This window comes from Orycteropus afer, unplaced genomic scaffold, assembly GCF_000298275.1.
Source record: "Orycteropus afer afer isolate SDZICR_OR568_19922 unplaced genomic scaffold, OryAfe1.0 scaffold00173, whole genome shotgun sequence".
NCBI classification, from domain to species: domain Eukaryota; kingdom Metazoa; phylum Chordata; class Mammalia; order Tubulidentata; family Orycteropodidae; genus Orycteropus; species Orycteropus afer.
Window position 1 is genome coordinate 5702921 of NW_006921760.1, and position 7906 is coordinate 5710826.

Here is a 7906-nt window from a genome sequence, read left to right on the forward strand (position 1 = left end):
GTGTCCGACTCAACAGCACATAACAACAACAACAAAACAATAGAATAGAAGTTGGATTTTAGAAAGTTACTTCTGGTTGATGGATTAGACAGAGAAAACTGGGGGGGGGGGGTTGAGAAAATGGGTATTTTCGTTAGTATATACGCACGCTTTTAAGCTTTATAGTCAAAGTTGCCCTTAAAAAGGCTTTATACTCTGACAAAGACGTGTACAGCATAGCAACATAACAAATTGTAATTGCAAATACTGTTAAAAGGAAGACAATGGGGTAAATAATGGCAAAGATATGAAATGGAACCTGAAATGAGATAGAAAACAAAAAGGATCCCATGCATTTATTATCAGCAGCTAAAGGTGGACATAGATTCTTATTTGTGCCCATTCCAAAGCAGGTGACCCAAAGGAATGCAGAAATTATCAAACAATATCATTAATATCACATGAAAGTCTAATTTTGCTGAAAATAATTCAAATGTGGTTGCAGCAGTATACTTATAGGCAATTTCCAGAAATTCAAGTTGGATTCAGAAGAGGATATAGAATGAAGATCATTGCTGATGTCAGATGGGTCTTGGCTGAAAGTGAAGAATACCAGAAAGACATTTACCTGTGTTTTATTCACTATGCAAAGGCATTCGACTGTGTGGATCATAAAAAATGATGGGTAACGTTGTAAAGAATGGGAATTCTAGAACACTTAATTGTGCTCATGAGAAACCTGTATATAGACCAAGAAGCTGTCATTGGAACAGAACAAGAGGACACTGATTGGTTTAATATCAGGAAGGGCATCTGTCAGGATTGTGTCTGTCCACCATACTTATTCAATCTGTATGCTGAGCAAATAATGTGAGAAACTATACTATACGAGGAAGAATCATTAACAATCTGAGATGTGCAGATGACACAATCTTGCTTGCTGAAAGTGAAGAAGCACTTACTGATGAAGATCAAAATATCCAGTCTTCAACAGGGATTATACCTCAACATGAAGAAAAGAAAAATCCTTACAACTGGACCAATAAGCGACATCACAATAAATAGAGAGAAGATTGAAGTTGTCAGGGATTTCTTTAACTCTGATTCACGATTAACACTCATGCAAGCAGCAGTCAAGAAATCAGATGATGTATTTGCATTGGGCAAATCTGCTTCAAAAGACCTCTTTAAAAGAGTTAAGGAGCAAAGATGTGACTTTGAAGACTAAGGTGTGCCCTACTCAAGCAATGGTATTTTCAGTAGTCTCATATGCATGTGAAAGCTGTACAATAAATAAGGAAGACTGAAGAAGAGTTGTTGACTTTGAATTGTGGTGCTGGTGAAGAATGCTGAAAATACCATAGACTGCTAGAAGGATGAACCAATCTGTAGTGGAAGAAATGCAGCAGGAATGCTCCTTGGAAGTGAGAATGGCCAGACTTCATCTCACCTATTTATGTCATGTTGTCAGAAGAGCCCAATCCCTGGAGAAAGAGACCATGCTTAGTAAAGTAGCGAGTCAGTGAAAAAGAAGACCCTAAACAAGATGGATGGCACAGGCCCAAGTTCAGGACAAGTTCATCTGAAGAACTAGTCCCAGGACTCCTAAAGAGTCACATGTAAAGGAAGCCAGGAGCCGTCTTACACTTTATTAAAATATGAGACCTATGAGAGTAGAGACTTTGTTTGTCACTCATATATCTTCAATGACTTGAAGAGTGTCAAACATATATATACCAATATCAACACCATTGCCCTCAAGTGGATTCCAACTCATAGCAACTCTTTTGTTGTTGTTGTTGGTATGTGCCGTCGAGTCGGCCCCAACTCATAGCGACCCCTCCTTGGGTTTCCAAGGTGATATCACTATGGAAGTAGATTGCCCAACCTTCCTTCTGAGGAGTACCTTGGGGGGGGGGTTGAATTGCCAGTTTTCTGCTTAGCAGTCAAATGCCTTAGGCACTATACCACCAGAGCTTCAAACATATAAGAAGGGCTAAATATTTCTTGAATAAGTGACTAAATGAATGGATGGCAATGGATAAACAGCTATAGGGCCAGAGTATTTTCCCTCCAAGCATGAGATAAAGGCTGTGCCAAGGTAGCCAGCATAGATCTATGGAACACACCAAGCATTTAACTTAAAATGGATCAATGAGTCAACCATGATCATTGCCAGAAAAAAGAACATTAAAACAAACTTCCTTTTCTTTTTCAACATTTTATTTTTTAGACGAAAATTTACATAGTGAATTAGGTTCCTATTTAATAATTTCTATACATATTTTTCTGTGGCATTGGTTACAATTTCCACAACATGTCAGCATTCTCATAATTTCCATTCTGTTTGTTCCACTTCCTTTGATCTAGCTTCCCTTCCCCTCCTGCCTTCTCATCTTTGCTTTTGGGTAAAAGTTGACCTTTTGGTCTCACATAGCTAACTGTTTAAGGTAAGATTACTCATAGGTGATATTGTTTATTTATAATCCAATCTATTGTTTAGCTGAAAGGGGGCCTCTGGGAGTGGTTTCTGTTTTAGGTTAAAAAGATATCTTACAGCAATAGTCTCAGGGCTTTCTCTAGTCTCTATCAGTCAGTAAGTCCCATCTTTTTTCCTGAATTTGAGTTTTGTTCTACCTTTTTCTCCCATTCTAACCAGGACCTTCTATTATGCCTTGGTCAGAACAGTTGGTAGCCCCATCTGGGTCTTCTGGTCTCAGGTTAGAAGAGGCAGTAGTTCATGTGGACTATTAGTCCCATGGATTAGTTTCTCCCTTGAATTAAAAACAAACTTTCACACTATTCTGAACCCTATGAAAACATGCTATCTTGACAAGGAAGGGTGGCAAGCTAGTCTAACACATTGAGTAGTGTCATCATGAGCATCCATAGAATGAACCGAGAGAAAATACTTGTTGTTGTTGTTAAGTGCCGTTGAGTCATTTCCGACTCATAGCGACCCCATGCACAGCAGAACGAAAAACTGCCCAATCCCACGCCAGCCCCACAATCCCTGCTATACTTGAGCCCATCATCACAGCCACCGTATCAATCCATCTCCCTGAAGGCCTCCCCCTCTTTCGTCGACCCTCCACCCTACCAAGCATGACATCCTTCTCCAGGGAATGGTCCCTTCTTACAACATGACCAAAATAGGTGAGACGAAGTCTGGCCATTCTTGCTTCCAAGGAGCATTCTGGCTGCACTTCCTCCAGGAAAGATCTGTTAGTTCTTTTAGCAGTCCACAGTACTTTCAGCATTCTTTGCCAGCACCACAACTCAAAAGCATCAACTCTTCTTCAGTCTTCCTTATTCATTGTCCAGCTCTCACATGCATACCAGGCGATTGGAAATGTCATGGCTTGTGTCAGGCGCACCTTAGTCCTCAAGGAGATATCCTTGCTCCTCAGCACTTGAAACAGTTCCTTCGCAGTTGACTTCCCCAGAGCTACACGTCGTCTAATGTCCTGACTGCTGCTTCTGTTGGCATCGATTGTAGAACCAAGCAATGTGAATTCCTTGACAACCTCAATCTTCTCTCCATTTATTGTGATGCTGCTCATTGGTCCAGTTGTGAGGATTTTTGTTTTCTTTATGTTGAGATGTAATCCATACTGCAGACTGTATTCTTTAACCTTCATCAGTAGGTGCCTTAAGTCACCCTCACTTTCAGCAAGCAAAGTTGTATCGTCTGCATATCTCAGGTTGTTAATGATTCTTCCTCCAATCCTGATACCACGTTTTTCTTCATCTAGTCCAGCTTCTCGGATTATTTGCTCAGCATATAGATTGAAAACACTTATTAAGGTGTTTCTAATAGAGGCTCTATATTTAAGACAAAAATATTGTAACAAAAAGCAACTTAATAAAAGCGAGTTATATACCACTTACTCAGTTCTCTGGCAGTCTGGCGTAATGTAAGTATGTTGTTGGCTCAGTGTATTGTTGTTGTCATTTGTTGCTGTCAAACTGATTCTAACTCATGATGACCCCATGTGGAGAGCAGAACTGCCCAACAAGGTTTTCAAGGCTATGGCTTTTGGGAAACAGATCTCCAGACCTGTCCTCTGAGGAATGTGTGGGTGGTTTCAAACCCCAAGCTTTTGACCAAAAGAGCAGCATTTGCCCAAAAAGCAAAGCTCAGAAGGCAGGAAGGGGCGGGAAAGAAAGACAAATGGAAACAAGGAACAGGGATTGCAACCAATGCCATGAACTAAATGTATATGAATTGTTAAATGGTAAACTAACTGCTCTGTAAACTTTCACCCAAACTACAGTTAAAAAAAATCAATGCTTAACCATTTGTACTACCCAGAGACTCTAATCTACTCAAAGCTTTTAGGAAATACAAGAGAATTGAAGGAGCATTGGCGGTATACTGGTTAACTGCTCACTGGTAACCAAAAAGTCTGCAGTTTGAACCCAACAGCCACTATGCAGGAGAAAGATGTGGTGATGTGCTTCCATGAACATTAAATCTACTGTTATCGAGTCGATTCTAACTCACTGTGACAGCTTTAGGGTTTAAAAACCTATAAACCTTTACAGAAGCAGAATGCCTCATCTTTCTTCCATGGAGAGGGTAGTGGGTTCACACCTTGGACATTCTGATTAGCAGAAAATGCTTTAGCCACTACACCACCAGAGTTCCTCAGAAACCCTGTGGGGCAGTTCTGCTGTCCTATAGGGCCACTGTGCGTCAAGAATTGACTTAATGCCATGAGTTTGGGTTTTGGATGGGCTGCATAAACTTCATGGATGTTTCTGTAAGTATTATTTCTAACAGCCAAGCCTTTGCCAAATATTGAGCAGTAGTAAATTTGGAATTATAATTCCTGACAAGAGTCTGAAGGGCAGCCATTTGGTTTATCCATTTCAGATTGAAGCCCCAAGTCAAACTGTGGGTGAGTTGATAGCTTTTTGAGAACACTGAAAAGCTTAATTCACTAGGACAATATTTGGATATAAGAAAACTCCTTTTCTTTTCAGAAATAAGCAGAAGAAAGAACATCAGGTAGAATCCAAGACATCCCTGAGAAGGTAGGTATGCATTTGTTCCAACATAAAGTTCTATATCACACAACATGACTAGAACTTCAGCCTGAAAAAAAAAATAAAGATCACCTCTCCAATCATTCCCCTCAGACATTAAAATATAACAGTAGACCACCCACAGAGCATTTAGATTTAAATTACATAACTTCCACGTATACTATTGACATTAAAGTAACTGAATGAGCTGAATTTCTCAATGGATTTCTGAGTAATAAAATAGTCAAAAGTTGTAAAATATTAATCGAAGTGATGACTTTTATTTTAACCATAGTGAACTATAGTCTCTCTTCAAGGCAAACGTCACTCAGCAGGTCCAGTTTTCTGTGAAGATCAACTAGTTCATGAATAGCTTTCTTCTATTGGCAATAGCGAAGAAGCATGCACCCTGATGATGAGAATTCATACAACATTGAAACATTAGAAGGCACCCATGCAATTGAGGGATCCAGAGGTTTAAGTCTGGTTGAAGGTTAAAGTCAGCTTCATGGAAAATCTGTCCCTTGTGGCATATCTATTCAGTAAGACAGAGAATATAGACTAAGGAGAAGCTTTTCAGGGTCAATGATAGAATAAATTTTGGATATGATGAGTTGGACATACTACTGGTAAGTCATCAAAGTGAAAATGTCTAGTAACTAATTGGATATATAAATCTTGCCTTTGAGAAGTCTGAGTTGGAAGTAGATAATTTAGGAGTTATCAGTTAGATTTAAATTTATGGCAATGACTTAGAGGGAAATCTGCACCTAGTTATTAAAGATGCAGGATAATTTTGTTATTTGAGAAAGTAACGGATCTTCTTTGCAAGGACTGCTTAGCTATAATGTGATAATACAAGCATTAGTAATTTATCAAGAGCAGTTTAAAGACCATTATATAAGTAACCACAACTCTTGATGCCATGTCAGGCAAAATCTGAGATGACATCCGCAAACCCTGGTTTCACCATCTATAGTCATGAAGTAGAACAAATCAAAAGGGGAAAGCATTTCTGAGAATGAGTAATTGGTGCAATAAAAGTTATATATTAAATGAAGGCTCAGTTACATGAAAACTGAGTTAACAAGTTTAAGCAGAGGAATGATGTATCATGACATGTTTTTAAATGCTGCATACTTTGGAAAGGCTGATAAACCTCCTTAGAACACTTTGATTTAGGAGTTTTGAAAATCAGAGTTGACCCAAGAAAAACTGCAAAGTCAGAAAATTTGGTTTTAACACCCCACCTCCTCCAGCCCTTGCAGCCTTCCTTTTCAGCACTTCCCTCTTCTGAGAACTCAGTGTTCTTACTGCTGATCCATATGCCTCTTGCTCTAAAGCAAAATGATCTGATAACCTTGTTCGTATCAAGTTATTTATTCATACATTTATTTATGCAGCAAATATTTACTGAGATCAGCTCTCTCTGTCTGTGCCAGGCATTGTTCTTTGTCCCAGAATATGGTGGTGAACTAGACAAAGCCCCTCCGTAATAGTTGACTTCTAGTGGTGTAATGAGATCAGTAGCTTATATAGATGATAGAGACAGAAGGTAGACAGATAGAGACTCATACACACATAGACAGATAGAAAGACAGACAGATAGACAGACAGATAGATAGATAGGTAAACCATGTAGGTTACATGATAGATTAATTAAGTAGGAATAAAGAAAGCTGGGAGATAAAAGGGCATTATTTTAGAGAGTTGTCAGAGGTGATAACATTTGAACGAAAGCTGGAGTGACATTAAGGAACCAGAGATACGAAGAAAAAAGAAAAAATGTATTTAGTAGAGTGAATAACAAATATGTGACATTTTCCAAAGATGGACAATACAACAGATCCCATCCTATATGTTCCATTTACAATCTGACATTTTGATTAGATTGTGGTGGAGGTCACGCTAAGTGACTTTTGACACAAGGTCATAAAACTGCCATGTTATTCCTCCCATGTGAGTTTAAGTGCCAGTTTCATCACTTATTACATGTGCTTTCCTGGACAATTTGTTAGTCTTTTGAATCCTGTTTTACCATCAACAAAGTAAGAATGAAAACGAGGTTTAGAGAGGTTAAGTAATTATTCAAGTTAGCTCAGCTGTAGCTGTTGTTGTTGTTAGGTGCTGTTGAGTCAGCTCTGACTCATAGTGACCCCATGTACAACAAAACAAAACCCTGCTTGGTCCTGTGCCAGCCTCACTACCCTTGCTATACCTGAGCTAGTAGCTAATAGACTGTATTTTGAACTCGGGTTTGCCCTGACACCAGCCCCCATGACATAATATCTAAGATGTCATCTCTTCGCAGTTTCCAAAGGGAAACCACATGTAGTGCACTCCAACTTTATGCACAAAAAAAACCCCACTCTTCTCCTTTGGCATTGTGGACCAGTCTGTGTAGCCATTGCTTTTCCAGTATGTAGAGTAAGCTACCTGAAACTTGGCCTATCCCTGTGGGGAAAAGTAGAGACACAGGACAGAAAGAAGGTGCCTTCGCCAATAGTACTCAATGAGTGATAAGGTTATCAAAATATTTCACATGAAATTATCCTAGTTTCATCATCAATTACCTTGTTGATATGTCCTTTGAAATTCAAAGCACGTAATGTACTTTTGGGGAAATATGTTATACCAGTATTATTTTATCTATTTATTTATTCAAGTCTGAAATGGTATAGGCAGTTGTCTATGTGAGATGATCTCATATCCTGATCTAAAATATCCTCCCCTATTTGGTTTCTGGTACCTAATATCCCATCATTAGCTACTCATCCCTTTGGGACGAGAATTGTACACATAATGCTAGACATTCAGATGATGGAAGTTTTTATTTTTCATCTGGAAGTTTTACTTTGAAGACATAGGCTTCATGAGTCATCTAATTCATTATTTG